This window comes from Cyprinodon variegatus, unplaced genomic scaffold (genome assembly GCF_000732505.1).
Source record: "Cyprinodon variegatus isolate N-32 unplaced genomic scaffold, C_variegatus-1.0 Scaffold19, whole genome shotgun sequence".
In the NCBI taxonomy this organism is placed as follows: domain Eukaryota; kingdom Metazoa; phylum Chordata; class Actinopteri; order Cyprinodontiformes; family Cyprinodontidae; genus Cyprinodon; species Cyprinodon variegatus.
This window is the reverse complement of record NW_015150472.1, coordinates 218326-241941: the sequence shown is the minus strand read 5'-3', so window position 1 is coordinate 241941 and position 23616 is coordinate 218326. Positions and strand designations below refer to the sequence as shown.

The following is a 23616-nucleotide window of genomic DNA, read 5'->3' as shown; positions in this document are numbered from 1 at the left end:
GTTGGACCCGTGTATATATATATATATATATATATATATATATATATATATATATATATATATATAAATAAAAGAGTCAAATACTACCCACCTCTCTTTATGTAGATTGTTTACAATATTTTTTTTTCCAGATATTTTGAAAGTGACAGTGCGCTGTAGCTAGGGATGTGCGATATGACAATATTAGATCGTGAAGGATTAGAACATGTATCTATAAATTTCAGTTCTATGCTGATCCACCAATATGTATGGGGGTCTGCAATTTCCCCACTGTGGGACAAATAAAGGATTATCTTATCTTATCTTATGTATGTATGTATGCATGTATGTATGTATGTATGTATGTATGTATGTATGTATGTAAGTATTAGTGTTGGTGTATAAAATCTATAAATATATTTAGAATCTTATATGCACCACCAAGTGCCAGTAATCCCCAGTAGTGATGAACAGGGAAGGCATGGGTCTGGTGGAACAGTGGCTCCATTACTGAACCTCATTCCTGTTGTTTTAGGGATGTGCAACTCCTGTCCTCAAGGGCAAAGGTCCTGACACTTTTAGATGTATCCCTGATCCAACACACCTGAAACATAGAATTGAGTAATTAAGAGAACACTGCAGAAATTGACTGCATACTGAAGACTTAATCATCCATTTGATTCAGGTGTGCTGAACCAAGGACATAGCCTAAGGTTGCAGGACACTAGCCCTCAAGGAGTTGAGTTGCCCATCCCTGCAGGGAGCCTAATGGAATTATTGGCCATTCCTTGTCATGGGCCAGGATATCTTGGTGATCGCCAAAAAACATATTCCTTTCTAATTTTCTCCACCAAAGTCAGTGCATCAGTTACATACCATTATGCACAGATATCACAACAGCATTTAAATAAAAGCAGCAGTCAGTTTGAATACCTCACAGAAATCAACTGTTACAGTTTTTTTTTTTAAAGAAGATGCCGATACCAAATATTTTGACATAAGTCTGACACCAGGCTATAGCTGACTATGGTGCAACTATTGTCCTAATCCAGAGCGTGCATGCTGTAAAAAAGCACTCAAAATGAACGCAGCAAAGAGCCTGGTCCATTGCTAGGTCTGACTGCAGAAGCAGGACAAAAAAAACTGTGGAGTCTCAAGAGACAGCATTTCCTGAAAAGTAGTGAATCACAGGTGGTTTATTTCTCCAGTGGTTACCACCTGTAAAGTGACAAACATTGACCCTGCACACAGAAATAGGTCAAAACATGGGTAGGAGACGCTACTGAAACCTAGAAACCAAGCCACAAGCACAGAGAAGAAGCATGCACTCATGGGTTTAACATATTGGGATCTTATGGTACTACACCTGTATGTTTAAAATGTGAGTACAAAGTAGTTTATGTGTGTTTTAAATAAAGCTCCTGCTATAAGAATTTGTTACACTTGTGCCTTTTAGGCAAATTTCTAACTTCATAGTATAAATTCTCTTTCATCGTTATTGACATGAAAACCGGCTCCTAGCTCAACTTGTTAACTGTTTCTTTTTTAGAAAGAGCCACCTTTGGAGATCATTATCATAGGTGCATCATTATCTTTTTTACCATATAAAGTATTTATGGATCAGTGCTTACATATTTTTTTTGTATGTCTACTTTTCTCTCCTTAAACCCCCAGTCAGCCCCGACAGAACAAAGCTCCACCTGGCCTGGTTCTTCTTGTGGTTCTTTGCTGTTAAAGGAGAGTTTTTCCTCTCTGCTGCCGCTGCATGCATGCTGGATGTGACAGATTGCTGCAGTCAGCGACACATTAAAGTTTGTCTACTGTCAACCTACTTACAGTTCAGGGCTGCAACTAACAATTATGTTGCAAATTGATTAATCTGTCGATTATCTTTTTGATAGATTGACTAATAATTGGATAGCAAAAGGTTCCTAAAAGAAGACTTTTTGCTAAATTAAACCAGGTGAAACTAAAAATTTTCCAATTGAGTAGTTTCGGATAAAGCGAATTGATAAACGGAAAATGATTTTTATCTTAAATGCAAAAAGTTTAACAATATTGATATAATTGCAGCTCAAGGTAGGCTAGTCTGTCAGCTAAGAGTCTCTACACTCCAGTTAAAGATTAATCGATTTCTAAATTAGTTGATGATTACTTTAACAATTGATAACTTATGATTAATCTGATTAATAGTTTCAGCCTTAATCCCACCCCCAGCTAAAACGAGATGTCATAATCTGCTGTGGTAGCTGGCCTTAATTACTCATGCCTTTCACCTGCTTCTCTCTTTCCATCTCCTAATTATAGCTCATTTCATCCACCTGCCTGTTGCCCTTATATTGGGCTCAGGTTCAGCTATCATGGCCAGATCATTAGATGTTCTTTTATGTTCTGTCTGTTCAGTTCTGTTTATTCTAAGGTTCATGTCCTGGATCCTGGTGGCCAGAGGAAAGAGGGTTTTGAGTCTGTCTCGTCTCCTGCTCGTCCACTGTTCCTCCTCTGTTGAGTCCTCAGGGTTTTTGGCTCTTAACGTGGGGAGATTCAGTTTTTATTTCAGTAAGCCTGGCTCCAAGGTGGAGAGCAGTTCAAAGGTCCTGTTCAGGTCCTGTCTCAGCTACTCTCTTCCACTGAGCCTGCCCGTCTGCACCTGATCCTGTCGGCTCCTTTGCGTGTCCTCTTTGGTCACGCAACTGGACTCTTTCAGACTCTGAACCTGCCTGGGAGCTCTAGGATGCCTGGAAGCCTGGATCCTGCCTGTTCTTGCCTGTTCTGTATCCCTGACCAGGATCGACTTCCTGCTAATCTTCCGGAGCTGCGGCATCGGGGACACTCTGGGTGACGCTCGCCACGTCAGCTGTCAGCCCAGTGGCTGGATCGCACCCTCTTCAAGGGAGATGGACTGAACCAGGTAAGTGTTCAGGCGCATCAAATCGCAGCAAAACATCCTGCAGCGTGTTTTGAGCAGCAGGAGCAGCGTGTCTGAGCAGCTGAAGCAACGTGAGCCTTTGAGCATCTGATGTGCAGGATGCGCTGCAAACACAGCCGCTGCTGGAGTTGGAAAAATTTAACTTTTGCTGCTCGATGCACCACATCAACCAATCAAAGAAGCTGATCTGGGAGCTGGCAGGGAGAGAGACACATCGCTGATGATAAAGCTTACTATGATCACTACTCTGAAACAGATTATTAACGCCTAAATTAACCTAAAATGCCAAAATCTGCCGACAAAACATGTTCACTTTTATTATCCTGGTGCCTGCAGTTTGGATAACGTACAAGAAAAACGCCTTCCAGCCGCCGCGGCAAACCGCAAAAAGGGATACCTAGTGACAGCACACTGCTGGTATGTGGGGGTCTGAGCGGCTCCGACAACGAAATAATATTTGAAGGCAGGATGGTGATCTGGATGAACAGCACACATGTTTTTGCTGCTCTTGCAGCTTGCGGTCTGAACGTAACATTAGACTTAGAAACCTTTTATTGTCATTTTGTATACACACAATGTATACGAAACGAAATTTCATTTTGTACAGCTTTCATGACATTTCCATTTCTTAAAATGAGGCAGTGATTAAATGGAAACAGTGTGGGGAGGGGAAACATAGTGCAAAAAAAAAACACATTGATATAGAATTTCAGAGTATATGCAGTGTTTTGGTTTGGTGTTTTCAGGGTGATGTAGAGTCTGTGACATGATTTTGAGTTTTTTTCAACAGTTCCGCTGTCTGATGGCAGTGGGGAAGAAGCTGTTCCGGAATCTGCTGGCACTGTATCAAATGCTGCGAAGCCTCTTCCCAGAGGGCAGCAGGGAGAACAGTCCATGGTGGGGAAGTGAGGGGTCACTGATGATTTTACGGGCTCAGGACACGAAGCGCTGGGATGAAATGCCTTTTATGGAGGGAAGAGGAGCCTTGATGATCTTCTCTGCTGTTCTTGCCACTCTCCTCACTTTCTTCCAGTCTGAGGCGCTGCAGCCTCCACACCACACAGTGAGACAGTTAGTCAGAACGCTCTCTCTGATGCTTCTGTAGAAGGTGGTGAGAATGGGTGGGGGCAGGTGGGCTCTCCTCATCGTGCCCTTTTGACCAGTGAGGTGGTGTTTACAGTCCAGGTGAGGTTGTCTGTGATGTGCACACCCAGAAATTCGGTGCTGCTGACCACCTTTACTGCTAAGCTGTTGATGTGCAGTTGAGCATGGTAAGGCTGATTCTTCCTGAAGTCAACGATGATCTCCTTTGTTTTCTCCATATTCAGCATCAGGCTGTTATCCTCACACCAGCCCACCAGCTGCTCCACTTCCTCTCTGTACTCCTGGTCATTGTCGTCTCTGATGAGGCCCACCACAAATCTGGACCATATAAATGTTTCTTTTTACATTCAAAACTACTAAAAATTCAGGAGTAGGTTATTTACCATGAAGCAAAAATTATGTTTTGATCTAGTTAGCCTTTGCTACTTCTTAAATTACATCATGTTAGACTGAGAGACTGGAGTTATTATTTAAAAATGTAAAAATGCACTGAAAGTAAACAAGGAGGGGTTTCTGTGTGTTTGTATATAGAGTTAAAGTGTAGAATAGATTGGGGGACAAAATCAAGGAATGTCCAAATATACAGGTCTGTAAATCTTCAAACAAGAAAGCACAGTCTATATTGGTAAATGGTAAGTAGCCTGGAATGATAAAGTGCTTTTGCAAGTCAGGAGATGACCAAAGTGCTTCACACAACATTCAGTCATTCATCCATTCACGCACACACTCACACACTGTGAATGGTAAACTACTTTTTTAGCCACAGCTGCCCTGGGGTTAACTGACATACCGGTAAGCTACATGCTACATTAACTTCAATACTTATTAGCAATATATTGCATAAATACATAGTGATTTATTTTATGTAAGAGCTAAAAAAAATGTTTTTAATACCAATAATCCAATTTGAGATCGGTCCAGATTAAAAAGAGTCAATTATCAATCTTGAAAATCGGATTGAGTTGTTGAAGAATCGATTTAATTGTTAAAATATGGATTGATACCCTGCCCTAATAAACATCGTAATACAAACAGGCATTAAAAAGTAATAGAAGGCTTTACTATCTCATTTCATAGAGAATACATTTTTAAAGTTTTGACCGCTTTCTTAAATTAACATTTTTAAAAGCTGCTTTTGTTATTTGTAAATAGTTATGAAATTATCTCACAGTTTATAAATCCATAAAACCATGAACACAAGACACTAAGAGTACTAATTTTAAACTGTTTGGAAGGAAAATGCTTTACAAATCTTGGTCAATTATAATTTTCTGTGAGAAGGAAAGGTTTTTGGAACTCTTTACCATCAGAAGAAAGTAATAGAACCTTTAAGTCACATGTAAAGGAATAGTTGATATGGAAGAAAGTCTATGAACCCAGGAACAGGGGTTGCAAATTACCTACTGCTAGAAACCATATAGCATCAGCTTTAAGAGGCTTTGTTGAATTTATTATTGAAGTAAATAAAAACGCATTAATTATTTTACTGTTGCTTCTGACAAGAAACCTAGAAAATCTAGATAATCACAGCACACTGAGGATTCAGACTGAATGATAAATGCTGATGTAGATGTTTTAGGTCAGTTACCCTTATGGTACATTTTCATTTGAGCTGAAGCCAAGCATTTCTCATATTTGATGAGTTTTGTTTTGCAAAATCCATCACTGCTCACACATATGTGAGCATTGTTTTCCTATTCAGTGTACTTTGTACAGCAGTGGACATCACTCTCAGTCATCAGTGCATAAACAGTACCCTTGTGTTGATAGAGGCAGCAAACAGCGTACTGGCTGAGATTGTTGATATATCATGAATCCTGTATTTGACCAGAGAGTATATTCTAAATTTTATCTGCTGTCATATAGTATTTTCAATAATACACTAGAAAGAGAGGTGCCAGTGTGAGTTTACTGTTAAGGAGTCCGTGGGCATGAGAAACACAGTCTCTGTATTTCCTGTGTGAATAAAATATTGATGTTTAGGGTTCAGTTTTCAAACAGCTGCAGAATTTTACAGAGTTCGGGTCAGTCTGCAGTGTGCCGACACATCTAGTGGCAAGCCAAATGAATATGATGATTTTAGTCCCTGATATCTCTTAGATCATTTCACTGGATTCTCAAAAATTAATGTGAGATAAACAAAACAGCATAGACGGCTGTAATTCTTTAGTTCATCCATGTGAATAACAAGTCTCCATTGAGAATGAGTTAAATCTAGTTCACTGCAAATAACATAGAAGACCGAAACAAAGAAGTTGCTCTAAAAGCCCGACAAAGGTGTTTGTATCAAGAGACTACATCATGTGTTAACCCCAGTAGTCGGTATAGATATTAGTACATCTGTTACAACCGGATTCTGTAGTCTGATTTAAATCTTGCCAGTATAAAAATAAACATTTACACCTCAGAAGATTTTAACATTTAATCTCATTACTACTATTACAACATCATTGTGTTTTATTAGGACTTTTTGTGACTTAATAATAAAATTCAGTTCCTAATTGTTAAGTTGACAAAAAAAAAAGATTTTTAAAAACTTTAGAAATATAAATCTTAAACATTACTGTTAATTTGTGATCAGGTTAAGTGAAGTTCATTGAAATCAATGGCATTCAGAAAATGATCTTAGGCCTGTACCACAAAGCCAGCCCAACGTAGTGGTATTACTACAAGTTTATCTAGTTTAACCAATCCACAACAATGGCAACCAGGATCAGCTGCACCATGAAGCTGGTCATCAACTCGCTAACTCAATCCAGCTGGAACCGATCATGAATATGTGAACGTGCAAATACAGTGAGGAAAATAAGTATTTGCACACACTAATATTATGCTAGTTCTCACACTTAGAAATCATGGAGGGGGCGTGCAGGTGGTGCAGTTGTTAGCGCGCACGACCCACATACGGAGGCCTTAGTCCTCGACGCGGCCGACCTGGGTTTTAATCCGACCTGAGGTCCTTTGCCGCATGTCTCATACCCCTTTCCTGTCAGCCTACTGTTGAAAAAAATGAGCCACCAGTGCCACAAAATCTAAAATAAAAATCATGGAGGGGTCTGAAATTGTCATTGCAGGTGTATGTCCACTGTGAGAGACATAATGTAAAAAAAATCCAGACATCGCAATATAGGATTTTTAAAAACTATTTATTTGTATGATACAGCTACAAATAAGTATTAGCACACCTGTCTATCGGCTAGAATTCTGACCCTCAAAGACCTGTTAGTCTGCCTTCAAAATGTCCACCTACTCTCCATTTATTATTCTAAATTAGATACACTTGTTTGAGGTTGTTGCATAAAGACACCTGTCCACCCCATACAATCAGTAAGAATCCAGCTGATAACATTAACAAGACCAAAGAGGTGTCCTAAGACACTAGAGACAAAATTGTGCAGTTCCACAAGGCTGAAAAGGGCCATGGAGAAAATGGCAAGCAGCTTGGTGAAAAAAGGTCCACTGTTGGAGCAAACATTAGAAAATGGAAGAAGCTAAACATGACTGTCCATCTCCCTCGGTTTCGGGCTCCATGCAAGATCTCACCTTGTGGGGTCTCAATAATCTTAAGAAAGGTGAGAAATCATCCCAGAGCTGGTCATTGACATGAAAAGAGCTGGGACCACCATTTCCATGGTTATTGTTGCTAATACACTAAGATGTAATGAAAAACGCAATGTTCCCCTGCTTAAACAAGCACATGTCAAGGCCAGTCTTAACAAGCGAATAAAATGTATGTGATTGGTCGATTATCAAGGGGGCGGCATTGTTGTGGCGGAAGGTTCGCAAGCAAGTTTGATTTTGGCCGGTGTCTCAGAAGCATCTTGCTAACCATTTAGCAAGTTATTGTTAACTGGTTCATGTTAGAGAAAAATCAGCCTGATTTTTGAGCTGTGTCGAAACTCGGTGGTAAATGTTTAAATGGCTTTTAAAAAAGGGAAAAGCCCTTAAATGTAGCCCTAAATGTACAGAAATAGCTTAATACCTCTGATCTGTTTGCCTGACCTGTCTTCTGACTTCTTTTGGAGTCTACTGTGGACTGAACCTGGATCTGCCTCTTGAGGTTGACCTGTGGATTATCCCCTCTTCCCTTGTCTTCTTGGATCTGATCTCCTGCCAGTTGCTGTTAATATATCAAGACACCAAGACATCTATCTATCTATAATATTTGTTGCATATAATGTTTCTGCTCTTCTAGCACCAAATGACTTCCATGATAGCTAGCATAGATAGTAGGGATGGAACAGTTTTTGAAAACCGTCCGAACCGTTCGGTTCTACTGTCTTGGTTCGGTTCGTGTGTATTTCGTTCGGTTCATGCGCTGCTCCTTTTTCTCATAGGGGAAGTGATTACACTCTAGAGCAGAAGGAGGCGGTACTGCGACCAAAGCCAAACACCAGTAGTTAACAAGAAGAAGAAGAAGAAGCGAAGCAGCGTAGCCGGGTGTAGCAGAAAAAAATCAGTTGTGGAGAATTGTGTGGGTATGGCGAGTGGGAAAGAACAGGCGTATGAAGACGCGCCAGCAGCACTTTATAGGTCTGCTGTATAGGACCACTTTGCATCTAGAGTGACCTACGATGACGGCGGAAAGAAAGTTGTAGATAAAAGTGCAACAGTGTGCAAGCATTGTGCAACACGTTTTGTTTATGCTAACAGCAACATGACCAACATGTCATAATAAACCCCGAAATCCCACATACTCCATCAGCGCTCCGCTTCGTCCCGTTGCGCTCCAGACCGCCTGCACAAAGCAAAGCCTACAGCCTCCGCTGTGGCTCCCGTCCGCTCCACTCTGAGTTCCTTGAAGATGGTAGAGAGCATGCGTGAGATGATTAAATTCCAAGCAGCAAAACATGCGGAAATGATCCAGGGTTTCAGGGAATCATTAAAAATAATTACAATTCATTAATTTTTTTAAATTTTTTCTTTAATTTCATAATAAAAATTTTTTCATTAATTTTTATTATTTTTTTTATTTTTCGGTGTAACAATAAACATATACCGAACCAAACCGAAAACCGTGATAGTAATATTTGTCGTTCAATACTAGTGTATTTGGATTCACAGAGGACAGAAATGTCCTTTTAACATAAAGGTTGCAGACTCCTGCCCAATGCTATGATGCCAAAAGAAATGCCAGTACTGTAGGTCTTTCCTGAACACTCTTGAGACACTGTTAGTCCTCATCCCTTTGTGGCAAATGTGGTTATTTGTTGCAAATTCAGAAGTGAGTTCTGTTACTGAACATCATGCAGTGTCACAGAACATCCTAATTCCATCACCACTCTACAGATGTTTCCTCTGGTTTTCAGAGCAGCCAACATACAGGACTAAGAGCACAATCTGACTGAAGCCTGATGTTGAGACATGGTGCAGGACAGCACAAGGATTTTTAAAGCATCTATTACGTGTGTTCAAACATCAGGCTTTAATGTTATGGGATTTTGATGTACTTTGCAGATAATAATATATGATGACCCTCTGTTGATGGATGTCTGTTTGTGTCTGAATTCTTGGGTTCAAACATCCTTGCTTGTGAGGCTTAACAACACTTCTACATTCAAAGACAGGAAGCCATTTTGTCTTTGCAATTAGGGAGGTAGAGTGAATGTCTGACAACAAATGACACAAAAGCCAAATTTTTAAACAGACTTTGACTTATCAGTATTATTTCTGATCAGCTGATGAAAAACATGTTTAAATTGAAATGCAGTTTCCAATAATCTTTCTACTACATTTTCTATTTGTTCTTTATTTTAATTTCCTTTGCAGAAGATTGAATGCTTTGTTAGTTTTTTTCTTCATGGAAGTTTGAAAAACTCAGCTTCATGGAAATTTACATTGCAATCCCCCTTAAACTATGTCAAACTCTTCATATACAATGGCTTTAAAAATGCAATGGCTGATAAATGAATTACGGTAGTTAGTATTACAAACATTGACAAATAAATAATTTAGGATTATTTGTTGATAAGTGGTTTATTAGATGAATAATTCAATTTGATTACTTTATTTTAGTGTTGTGGCATCAGCACCATCTACAACAGGGTGTTGCTGTTCATTATAAATGTTTGTTCATAGAAATACTAAATAAACTCCTTAGGTCATTAATTAATAGTGGCTTTTTGGCCGTGCTGCAAGGCAGAGCAGCTTAACTTTTCTGCTGTGCTAAGAACACAGCATGTGAGAACACATCCTGTCTTTTAATTATAGTTTTACATCTCTGTACTTCTGAAATAAATGTTTCACATATTTTATTCATCTTTTTTTAAATTCAGTAATCTAATAGGCTCCTGTTTTTTCTTTTAATTGTGTCTTACTTAATAATGTGTAAGATAACATATCTTTGTTCAGTCACTATTTTCGATACAGCTGGTACAATTAATTGTTAAAGTCGTAGGGAAGTCATATTTACATGTCAAATCATTCTGGCTTAAACATGTATATAAATGTACTCGTTATCAGACTATATTGTCCCAAAAGTAAGAAAATTTCTATTTAAAAAAAATCCTGTCTTAAAATCTGTGGGGGTTTTTTTCGTTATCTTATGCAGGCCAGTTAGTTATATGTCAGCCTGTACACATAAATCCGGCCAATCATATATCAACGGTCATCTGTCAATCAAATTTGTTTAGGCCACAGCATCTTGATTCATATGTCCCAGCTGACATATGTAACGATTTAAATAAGAAAAAAGAATAATTTACTCCCATTGGGTTCTGTCCCAGTATTAACGGGGATGGACGTCTGTGTCTTCAGAAGGCGTAGCGCTAACAGAACTGGCAGCGTTGCGAGGCAAGGGCTCAAACATGTATGGCCGTAAGCCTTCTACACCAATTGAAGCTTCTGCCGCCCTGGCATCCTCTTCCACAACAACTTTGTCCCCACTTTCATGTATGACGGAGGAGACTCATCCACGACCTCCGACACAAAACTCTCCTCCTCTTGCATGTTTCCGCTGCCCATAGTGTTCCTTGACAGTAACATTTCTAAGTCACCAATTTAATGCTACTTGGTCCCAATTGAATTTCCCATTCTGAACCTACTAGCATTAAGTTGCTAACGGGTTAGCAAGATGCTTCTGACACACTCACCACAACCAAACTTGCTTGCAAACCTTTCGCCACAACAATCCGCCCTTCATAATCGACCAATCTCATTCACTTTATTCACTCGCGTAAAGTGGGGCACCACTCGGGAGAATTCGGAAGTGCAGCATTCAACATTGGAAAAGTCGATTCCCTGCAACTTTAAAACAAAACGATGGGTTATTTTTTAACTCAGCATATTGTAAAAAAAAATATATATATATTTAGCCCTTCATGTTATGGATGGGTAGCCTGACGTAGTCCGACTCAATTCTAGTCAGAATATGAGTCTGATACTGCTCCATAGAGCTGTGATTATGGGGCGTGTTTTGAACGAACCAGGAAAATAAATGCCTCTGCACTCAATTGGATAGACCTACAACCAATAAGAGCAACGGAGTGCGTGACGTATGTTAAGCGAGGCATAGTTGTTGTCCACAAAAATCAGAGCGTGCAGTTTCATGCCTAGAATAAGAAGATGAGACTTGATCGCGTTTCTCTGTTCCTCTTTTAAAATTAATTTGCTGTCGATATCTTCTAGAACAGACCTAATAGCAGAATCTACTCACCCAAACTCTCCAGCGGCAGCCATTATTGTTGTCACCCAAGCACGCTTTGGTCACGTGGTTGATTATGTTACTCTCGATCATCTGTCCATCATCGTATAAAGCCCGCCCTGACAATTTGATTGGATCGCCTGACAGTGGGCGATAATACTCGTGCTACTATGGAGCAGAGCCAGACCGAACTTCCCCGAACTCAAACCTTGTGGGCGGGACTAAGTTCGGACTGTCACCCAGGCTAATGGATGGGTCCTCTTGATACAAGAGTATAATCAGGTTTTTAAGAGAACAAGTGCTAATCGATTACTTGCTAGTGGATTAAATGGATTCCTAAATGGATTCCCTAGTGGAGTATTGTAGTCTGTTTATGCTGCGGCCTGACAACCATTTTCCTCTATAACAAAATTTTGTAAATAAAAGTCAATGAAGGAAATGGTAATACCCCAATTTTCTGATATTTTATGGGTTAAAACCAAGTAATAAAGCAGATCACTGTAGCTATAAATGTAACCAATATACAAATCCAACCATAAATTTCGATGTAAGCTCTCTGTTACCGTGCAGTTTAAAGTACAAGGAGAATGAGCTCATAGCAAATAACGTGAACTTACAAAGATGCTTCACCATCAAGAGACATTTAAATGATCAAATGTGACATTGAAGCAGCAACTTCAAAGATTTCTTTTTTACTGATGAGCAGTTTCCCTCTATCCTCACTTATCCTGACCAATAAGTCCAAAAACACTCAGAAATGTGACTATCATAAAGCCGTGTGAGCTATGCATCATACAACAATCCGTAACTCAAAAAACAGGCCTTTTGTTTGATAATTTTTTTTCACAAATTTAAAATAGTAAATCAGAGCAGGTTTAAATTACATTACATGTTTAAGTTATGTTTGAATTACGTTTTACTTATTTTTGTAAGTCTAAAAGAACTCACTAAGAGGTGTTCAAGCTTTACTGTATTTTGTATGGTTACTGGATACCTTCTATTATCACAAAAAATACTTCTTTGAGCAATTAGAACGATTATATTCATAAATAAGCATGTATTGAATTTTAAAGCTACCCAAATATATTTATCTAAGAATTCTGCCTGCAGTGTGGAAGGCTGTATCAGTGAAAATCTGGCTGGCTCTCAAGGTCTGCTATTGTACGCCACATGATTGTACACTCAGATTCTCGGACAACGCCTCTCCACCCTTCCCTGAGGTAAAAATGAGTGAATAAGGCTGAGGAGTTAGGGAAATTTAAGAAAGGGACCAAAGAAAATACTCTGAGGGGAAATCAATATGCTTGTCCGGCAACACCGGAACATTAATCTATGATTGAATGTCCCTTTGCAATGAAGAAAACAAAGACCGATTCTTTCATAGGACTTGAACGGTTACTTGATTAAGGGATTTGTTACACATGTACAAATCAATGACAAACACACTAAATATTTCTACATTAGCATATAGATCAACTCTAAACACAATAAGATTGATTTACATCTAAGGCTAAGACATTCAGATACAGAGAAGTTGAGTAAAAAAAGGTTCCACTAAGATGTGATCAAATGAACGCTGATTTTTAGTTCTGTTCAAGTTTTCACTTTGGGTCTTTAACTTAAATTTTTATTTATGCCTTTCTGTGTTTTCTAAGTCATTAGTTTAATTTCAATTCAGGGCAATCTAAGTAATTTCATAGATATATTCAAGCACTGTTGTATTTCTCTGTTACTTTCGGTTGGCCCCCTTGTGCCACTCCCTTACATGTAGCTCCCTTCTAGATCCTTCTGTCCAAATCAGTTGATTAGTCCATATATCGTTCTGTTTGGCATATATACTCCTCCTCCACAGTTACTTGGCTGGATCTCTTCATTCCCTCCTGAAGCCCAGTGTTTCTTATTCAGGTTCCTGTGTTCCGTGGTTAGTTATTTCTGGACTTATGCTTCTGTTGCCCCCACTCTAATTATTAAATCTGTGAGAAACCACCTCAGCCACCGTCTCTGCATTTGGGTATTCTACAAACATGCCCCCTGTTCACAGAAGAGCTATGTGGAAATGATGCAGGCATGGGAAAGGAGGTACATTCTTAGTTTGTGTGAAAAGAAAAAAGAAAAAGACTCTCAACTACAAAATAGATTTAAGGCACAACCACAGCAGAGTATCAACTGGAATCTGGATCATTTCTACCCTTGCAACCAGTCAAGGTAACTGATTCAATATCTGAAAGCAATGTCAGTCTAAAACATTCATCAGTATCATCTTTTCAAAACCGGAGATGCATACAACCTTTTCTGTTTAATGAATGGGGAATTTCTTTTCCAAATTTTCTTTTATGATAGATGATATTACAGTGTTTAGTATACGTCATTCCCGGATTTTATCTTTTAACGCAGTAACTATCATATATCTATAATTATTGTTAAGCAGTCTTTGTAGATCACCTGAAACATTCCCATTTACTGTATCCACAATTTTTTTGCCTGAGATATTACCACTCCTCATTTGAAACCTTTGAATATCAACGTACAGCCTTTGGTTTCACATAGAAATCCTGTCCACTAGAACACAACTTTCATTGTGCCAGAAGTCACCAACTGTAAACCTGTATAATGACAAAACCAAGGTAAACAAATTTTAATAATTTCCTCTTATCAATGATTTTTTTCTGAAATACTGTGACTATTGTTTAATCATGCTACACAATATATTTTCTTTTTGTTGAATTTTTGTCGCCAATATTTCTGTCATAGCAAGTCAGACAGAAACCAAACCACAGTGACTTGTAAAATTGGCAGGGAACTGGTAAAACATAGTCTGGTCACACAACCAACTTGTTTTATCATCTAAGCTGTTCACATCCAATGGAGAACGAGCTTTGTCGGCCCTGGAGCAGTTCCGAGTCGTCTGAGGAATCTTCAGAATCTTCTGCCAAAACAAGGCAGGCAAAGCAAGCTGAACTGGGCTTTCCTCTTTATGATAAGTATGCCAAAATTTCCAATTGGCATAAGGACATCACTCATGTAGTAACACGCTTCGTAGCGATGGATGTACTGCTGTTATCTGCAGTTGAAAAACCTGGCTTCAAAGAGCCGCTTGCAACTCTTGATCCATGATACGCTCCCTTATTTGTACAATGCGTACAGGGAATCAGTGAAAAATTTGCTAATTTCCGTGTCTTACTACGCCACGACATTGGACCTCTGGTTAAGTCACACATCCGAGCCCTACCTCAGCCTCACAATTCACCATACCTCACTGACAGACAGCAACATAAAGTCACCTGCGGAGTCCCCCAGGGATCAGTACTGGGGCCCATCCTCTTCATCATCTACATCCTCCCCCTTGGTCATGTCATCTGCCATCATGGAGTCTCATTTCACTTGTACGCTGATGATACACAACTGTACATAAAATCTCATCCTACTGCAGCTTCAACAACAGCATCATCATCTTCAAAACTCACTGCCTGCCTGGAGGAGATAAAGACATGGATGAAACACAATTTTCTCTAGTTGAACAGCTCCAAAACTGAGGAAATCCTTGTTGTCACATCACACCAAGTCCAGTCATCCTCCATTACCGGTATAACCCTCTATGGCCAGGACATTCCCCTCTCCACAACAGTCACCAATCTCGGTGTAAGGTTTGATCCACAACTAACCTTTGAACCCCATATCAAACACCTCTGCAAAATCTCCTTTTATCATCTAAGAAATATTTCAAAACTCTGTTCTACACTTACCCTGGCTGATGCAGAAAAACTGGTCCATGCCTTTGTCTCCTCCAGGCTGGACTACTGTAATGCACATCTCATCGGGATCCCAACAAGAGTCTGCTTCTGCAAGGATTGAATACAAGGTCTCAATTCTCACCCACTAGTGCATCTAGCGCCGCGGTTCTCAAAGTGTGTGGCGCGACCCACTGGTGGGGAATTGAGACGTGACAGGTGGGGCGCGCCAAGTTCCGGTGTGTGTGTGTGTGTTGTGTGACTATAAATGTAGAACTTGTGAGAGCAAACTGTCCTTATAGCTGTATGTTGCCGCTTTTTAGACCAATCAAACCCACAAAGTAATCATTACTAGCCTACATGCAGTCTAATTAAAAGAACATTAGATATGAGAAAAATTTCACCTGGAACTGAAGTGCCAAAATAATGATTGACGTGACGTCGGCATATTATTTGTAACGGAATAAACTTTCTCGCCCCAGTGTTGCCAACTCAGCGACTTTGTCGCTATATTTCAGACCCCTCCAGCGACTCTTTTTCAAAAAAGCGACAAATCTAGCGACTTTTGAAGACTCTTAGGTGAAAGCACGTATCGTTCCTTTTCTTGTCCTCCAGCGGCAGGTGCTGCCGTGGGGCGCCTCCCCCATCCCCGACCCGTTCTCCCTCGCTATCGCAGATGTCCCTCTCAGCGCTGCAGTCAGAGACACAGCATGTGCATCCAGACTGCAAATAAAGCGCACATGCGCCGGGATTGACGGCGCAGGTTAATCATAAATAACTGAATTTGAAATATTTTATCTTAAATAAATAGGACCAGTTTATTGAAATGACGTCTGACTCCACCCTGAGGCTCTGGTTTAATGCTCAGACTAATAGTGAATTCTGGTTAGGAGTGGAGAGGGAGTATCCACTCATCGGGCAGAGAGCTGTGTGCATTCTTCTTCCCTTTGCCACATCATATCTCTGTGAGATGGGCTTTTCAACTGTTGCTTCACTGAAAACAAAATACAGATCTCAGCTGAACATTGAGCATGACTTGAGAGTGGCAGTATCAAGCCTGCAACCCCGTTTTGAGAAACTGTGCAATGCAAAACAGGCTCATTGCAGCCACTAATGCAGGGATAAATAGACCTGTATTGCCAGATGGATTTCACTTCTTTTCTTTTATTAACAGATTGCAGAGTGGAACTTTAATTTTTTCTATCTTTGAGCTTGATACAAATTTTGACACAGCTGCATTTTTATTTTCTTTATTTTTGAGCTTGCTGTTTTTTGATGTAGATAGTTTGTATTTAGATACTACTTGTTCAATAAAATTGGAACATTTTAAGATTGTTGCATATTTCATTAGCATTGTGTTGGGGCGATGGGGACAGGCGGGGCTTGAAAATTCCCCCTTGTCCAAAGTGGGGAATGACAGAAAAAGTTTGAGAACCACTGATCTAGCGCAATGCCCCACTATACCTGAAGGAACTGCTACCCCTCTCACTACAACATGATCCCGCTGCTCAAAACACTCAAACCACCTCCTCCTCTCCAAGACTAAGAAGCACCATGGGCGATCGTGCCTTCTGCTCTGCCGCTCCTCGGACCTTGAATGCCCTCCCTGATCATCTGAGGGAACTACAGACTATTCAGACTTTTAAAAAAAGTTAAAAAATATATATATATATTTTTAGCAGAACATATGACTTTTAACATTTTACAATTATGCTATTGATTTTATTCATAAGTTTTTTAAAGCAATGTTTAGTTTTAAATTTTGATTTTACCCTTCTATGATAATTTTACCTGTAGCACTGAGATTTTTTCTTAAAATGTAAAGTGCATTACAAATAAACTTTATTGTTATTATTATTATTCAATTCACTACATAGACAGAGAATGGAACCTGAGAAGTGAGTCTCTAGAATATTTTATATAATCGATCAATATGCATTTTTTTAAATCAGTTTGTTGTTGTTTTTTATATAATCATGCCCTAATAATACCTACTTCATAGTCAGGGAGGTCTGGTAACATGCAAAAATTACTATTATTAAGTTCTAAAACATAATTTTCTTTATTGCTCTATTATGATAAACATTAAACAATAATCGCATCTAAATTAATATCTTGCTCATCCCACCTCAAACAATGAAATGTTTTCAGAAATTCTGTATTTATTTGAATTACATTGTTAATTTCTTTATTTACTATCCATATTAAACATCATAAATATTATCCTTTAATTACCAGTTATATCTATTGTTCCTCAAACAGGAAAGCCACTAATTTCTTGACATTTTAGCTAATAAAAGAAACTGACAAGTTACTTGGCCCAGTAAGTAGCTACTATGTGCAGTAACTAAGTTACAAACTGACTACTAACAACAAATAGTTCATTTTATTTGAAATAACATTTAGAATGTTGCTCCCGGTAGATATAAATGCAGATAGTTCCCACTGCAGCTGGTAAATAAAAACCAAACAAACAGATACATATCCTCCTCCCAGGATTGTGCATATTCTAATGATCAGCATATGCTCTGCATAGTTATGAAAGAAACACACTAAGTCTTTTAGCCTGCTGTTTTGCTCATTTTATTACAGACTCCTACACCAGGTGCATCTAGTTATTAGATCAGCATTTCACATGCTATCGAGTTTGCATTAGCATTTATGCACATAAGGCTTTTTTAGTTTAGAGTCATAAGGTTTAAAGGTTCTTGAACATTCTGGAGGAAAATCCAACAATCAATTAATTTCACAAGGGTTATGGTATTTTTTAGCTACTGTTTTGTGCTGCATCTGTCTTTAGAGGGGCAGATAGGCTGACTAATTAACTAGCTAATTTTTAAACCAAGAAGCTTGCCTCTGATGGGGAAAGAAATTTGTTAAAGAAAATATGCCTAGTGTACTTATAATTCAGATAATTATTTCCTTACATCTAAAAATGGCAAATAAATAATATTAATACCTTTTAAATCATTAATATATATAATTCTCGTTACAAAATTCTAAGAGTTTTCTCAGAATACTACATCACTAAAAGTTGTTCACAAAGCATTTAAGCCTTAAGAGCCTAAAGTGGAAAAATGTTAGAGCGGTAAGTAGGACCTTTAGCGAGCCTAAGAGTGCCTTAAGCAGAGAAAGGCTGCTGCAACAGAAGGAGCTGTTTGGCTGATCCACTACCTGAATAGGGAAATAAATAAATGAGGGAAAACTTTTTCAGCAATCATTCAATTATTAATATGGAGAAAAAATAGATTTTACTATCCCCAGAGTGCAGTGGTTTCAAACTCAAATACTGGAAGGCCAGTGTTCAATTCAAGTGGCTTGAATGCTTATCTTGGAAGCCCACTGAGTTATGCTAATGGGCTCATTTTTTAATCAAGGATGTTAAAGAAAAGATGCACCCAAAAGTTGTACGACATTGAGTTTGAGACACTTCCATAGGATGAGATCAATGTAAGTGGCTAGACAGATTATAAGGCATACATCATTTTAGTGAGGACAGATTAATAGGAAAATATTATATCATAACAAATAAAATGGTGAAAAATTAAAAACAATTTAATAAAGAATTCAAATGTTAGAAATTAAAGTGTTAAACATTTTAAAGGAGTCATAACCTGGCGTTTTGCTTGTACAATCCTTTTGAAAATGACTATTATTACATTCATGTTTAATAATTTTAGGGAGAAAAAATAAACAGCTCATTTGGACTGATTTACTTTCCATTTTATTCTCACGAGGAAATGCACGAGAATTTGATTTTTTTCTATGTGCATTTAAGTGGCTGAAATGTTAGCAACATTAGCAGCTTGCCAAGCTTTGCTGACCGCTGTTTCCACTTACTGGTTGCCTTCAGGTGAGTTCCTCATTGTTGGAATCGCCCTTCCAGAATTGTTGTAAATACAGGAGGACTAAAATTACGCTTTATGGAGATCCTTCTTTTGCACTTTTCTGCACAACAAACACACAGGAAAAAACCAAACAACTTTCCACAATTCACAGCATAAATATTGCTTCCAGTCAGAATAATCATTCTGGTGTAATCCAAAGATAACTTTAAAAGTAAAACTGCCAGGATTATGAATTATTGTGACCTTAGGGTTACGTGTGTCACTGTATAAAGGCCAGAATATCCAAAAGACTTACTATGCTACCTATTAGGCCCTTTACCATCTCCTAATGTTGTTGGTGATGTGTACTTTTTTTGGCTTGAGTCTATGTAACATATAAAGAACAGTAAATAAATTATTTATTTCAATCCTGCAGTTTTAATCATGCAGTTTGAATCAAAGCAGTAATTTTCCATTAAATAAAGCAAATTCTTCATGTAATAAACTCAATTATAAAATAGTTTGCATACATAGTATGATCCTATGAATATTGTATTATATTTATTCAATGTTAGCATACCATGAGAATATTGTACCCACAAAAAAAATCAAGACAGGGAGGGTTTGTGTTGTTAGATACAGAACTACAGTAGAAGGGATTCACTACACAGACCCTCTGTTTTATACTTTTCATTTTAAAGCGAGACTAATGACCTTGGATCAAAGGAGGTGTAACAAGGTTGGCATGGAGTTATGGAAGATTCAGGGACATGCTGAAATTAAAAAATAGTCAGTCTCCTCTCTGCAGTTTTAGTTTGAAATGTCACACTCAGCCAACCCTGTTCAAACCTTTAATGTTTGCTATGTATCCGCTATGAAACATTAAAAATAAAAACATATTAGCTTGGTAGGTTTCAAAAATATCCATACAGGTGGACATTTCCTCCTCACTAAGGCTTGGCAGTAAAAATCTATAAATATCAGACAGACAACAATTCAATATCAATAGAAAGATACATCCGATAAAAAGTTCATTACTCCCACTGAAATCTCTGATTCTGGGTTATATAGGAAGAGGAGAGGAGAACATCAACCCTTTCATGCCCAAACTAGGCAGGGTTGGTAGTAGGTATAACCTGTTTTTAAAGGCTAAAAGTTACATCTAAAGGGGTTAGAGTTCATATAAATTCTGTCTTTTTCCCCTGGTCCTTATTTGATATTGGTCAACAAAACACTAATCAATAAGTATCCATATCAACAGATATAAACGGCTTATATTGCAGTACATTTTTCAGCCCCATCACCCAGCGCTACCCCTCACTGATACTTGGTTAAATGTCAACAGCCCTGCTTCTACCCATCAACTGAAAATGTAACATTATAAAATTGGTGTGGAGGTAAATCCATCAATATTACACCCCTGATCAACCTGAAATGTGTAACCACACAGATAAACCAAATGTCTATCATAAGACATTCCTTTAGGTAATACCAGATAAAGACTGTACAGTGTCGGAGCAATTCAACCAACCAGCTGAAATGAGCTCTGCCTTTTTAAATTTCTCATATGTCCTGCCAGAATATATGACAAACATTTTCACTGCAACAAAAATAAGCTCATATAAATGTATCCCGTCATATGTTTGCAGCTGTATACCTTCTCCCATTTCGTTATATATATATATATATATATATATATATATATATATATATATATATATATATATATATATAGCAACCTGTTTGTATCTTCACATTGATGATGATGATCTACATTTCTTAACTGTGAATACAGACTATCTTGTTCTGTCAGACTTAATTAGTGTAAATGTTCCTGTTAAATGTATGATCTTTATCTCCATGCCATGTCACAGCTCACATTAGTGTCCTACTTTCACATGACGTCATAAGCTGGCGGTGAGAAGAGGCGGCGAGTCAGTTCCTTCAGTTTGACCGTCAAAATAAGAATCATACCAGCAGGACATTGTAAATCAGTTTTGTTCAAACATTAACCCCGTCTTGCTAACGATGCAGGCGGAGGACAAGAGAAAAAAAAGGGACAAATGAGGGCGATTGGCTTCACATCGTGTTTTTAGTTCCCAGGCTGCAGACTGCTCAGAGATCGGAGACAAAAGCTAACCGTCCCAGCAGGACTCAGCTCTGAGCTGCGTGTAAGACTGGAGCAGCCAGAGTCAACAAGCATGCGAAGTAAATATGAAGGGGTCGCAGCTCGGATGATAGGACAACTTTTGGTGTTTTTACTGCCACACATTAAAACAAAAGAAGGAAAAACGACATGATGAAACGGTCTATGTGTGAGTTCAAATTCGTAGCACTGCGGAGCTTTTGACAGCTGGTTCCATAGTGTAGCGGTTATCACGTCTGCTTTACACGCAGAAGGTCCTGGGTTCGAGCCCCAGTGGAACCAAACATTTTTGTGTGTTTTATCCTAAAAGAAAATAGTCTCTGTTTAACAATTAATAAGACTCATGAAAGTAACTAAAAGATATAACAATCATGCTGTGAATGTAAAATTATCAAGATAAACTGAATCTCATGTTTGCACTAGTATGTATATTTTCAACCAGTCTATTGCAATCATCGTTACTGTACCTACAACATGGAGTGGACACCGGAGAAAATGTTATATTCATCATGCTTTTATAGGCATTACCAAATTTTAACAGCATTAAGTGTTTTTTGTGGTTGTGTTTCCAGGCTTTTTCCCCCCCTTTTGCAGTCCCCGATCGCAGCAGATGGCTGCCCTGTCTGAGTCTGGTTCTGCCAGACGTTCCTACCTGTTAAAATAGTGTTTGTTCTGTCTTGTTGCCAAGGGAATGCTCAGAGGGAATTGTTGAGTTCCTTTGCATATAGAATATCCTTAAATTACAGTCTGCTGTATACTACAGCAATAATAACACAATTTGGCCTATATATTTTTTTCATTTACATTAGCTGGACCTTTGAATTTCGTCACGCAATCATTGGAATCTGCATGATCCCATCTGTCTATCACTCTGACTTGATATTTATTTCTTAACATTTCAGGACCTAGGAAGTAAAGTAGCAGCTGCTGCCATTTAAATACATTTGATCAAAATCAGCAAACGTGGCCCCCTCTTTAAAGCAGCGGTTATGGCAGTTTTCCAGTCTTGGTCTATAGATGTTTGTTAACACAATAACTAGGGTGAGAAACATAAACAATAGCCATAAAGAAGCACCAGTTATACTATATCAGTGGATTACATTCAGTATGTTAATTTCAATCCCAGAACAATTCAACTAAGATAAGAATATACATGCAGGAACAATGTTAATTGGACAAATGAAGCCAAAGTTATGCAGTTTGGCCTTTATACAGAATGCAATGCTTAAATTAAACAAATCATACTAGAAGACACCCCTTATACCAGCTACCAAACAATGTGGCAGAGAGAGGTGTGTACTAGGGGTACTAAGTAGTCATTACCTTGTCATTATCTTGATATACTGTATATACCTGGATATACTGTATATATATATATTGTTTATTCTTCTTAATGCACCTTTTTCCTCCTTGTTTGCACCTTCTTTAATTACTATGCCATTATGTCAACAATGCTCATCTAATCTAATCTAATCTTACATCAGATATAACCTCCTCTGTATTGCAATCTATTTTTGAGCCAAAATATGTCATCTGTCAGTTGAATCCTGACACAAACTGGGACATGAAACAAAACACCAATCGCAAACATAGCAGGAAATCTACATTAATGGGTAAAAAAAAACAGCAATTAGCTTCAGCCAGAGTGAGTTGCTGTTGTGCTGCCTAAAGGAACAGAAGCGATGTTGTGAAGAAGCGTGGGGAAATTATACTTTCGCAAAACATCTGAATTGTGGCATGCATTTGTTTGCCACCCACTTGACACAACACATCATAAAGCCCTGTTCAACTCCAGTAAGATCTACAAGTCTTTTGGGAGATGCCTTTACCAGATTTAGACACACCGTGACTAAAATCTTTGCCAATGAATTTATCTTTGGCAAACAGGGTTGGTGTCTGTAAAGATTCTTTTCAAGACATGGCTTGGATTCCCAATTTATTTAGTTCTGAGACCTTTAAGTTCATAGGGCCCTTTTTTAGGGGTACCAAAACGAAAGGGGATAAACAAAAAAGCAAGCAATGCTTCTGATGTTTAAATTTGTAAGAAATATACAAAAAAATCCCACAGTCTTCCCTTCACAACCAATAAAAAAAACCCTCTTATACACAACAGAACCAAACTGCAAATTCCAAAAAAGCAAAACTATATAATATTATAAAAATACAATGTACCAAATGGAAGAGCAGTGGATGGATGGATGGATGGATGGATGGATGGATGGATGGATGGATGGATGGATGGATGGATGGATGGATGGATGGAT

The 23616-nt window shown here is 38.4% G+C and overlaps 1 non-coding gene across 1 annotated transcript; it reads left to right on the top strand.

The window, feature by feature from the left end:
* Positions 1-21561: 21561 nt before the first annotated feature.
* On the top strand, positions 21562-21634 carry trnav-uac. Its single transcript has one exon. It is a non-coding gene; the product is annotated as a tRNA-Val (tRNA).
* The last annotated feature ends 1982 nt before the right edge of the window (positions 21635-23616 follow it).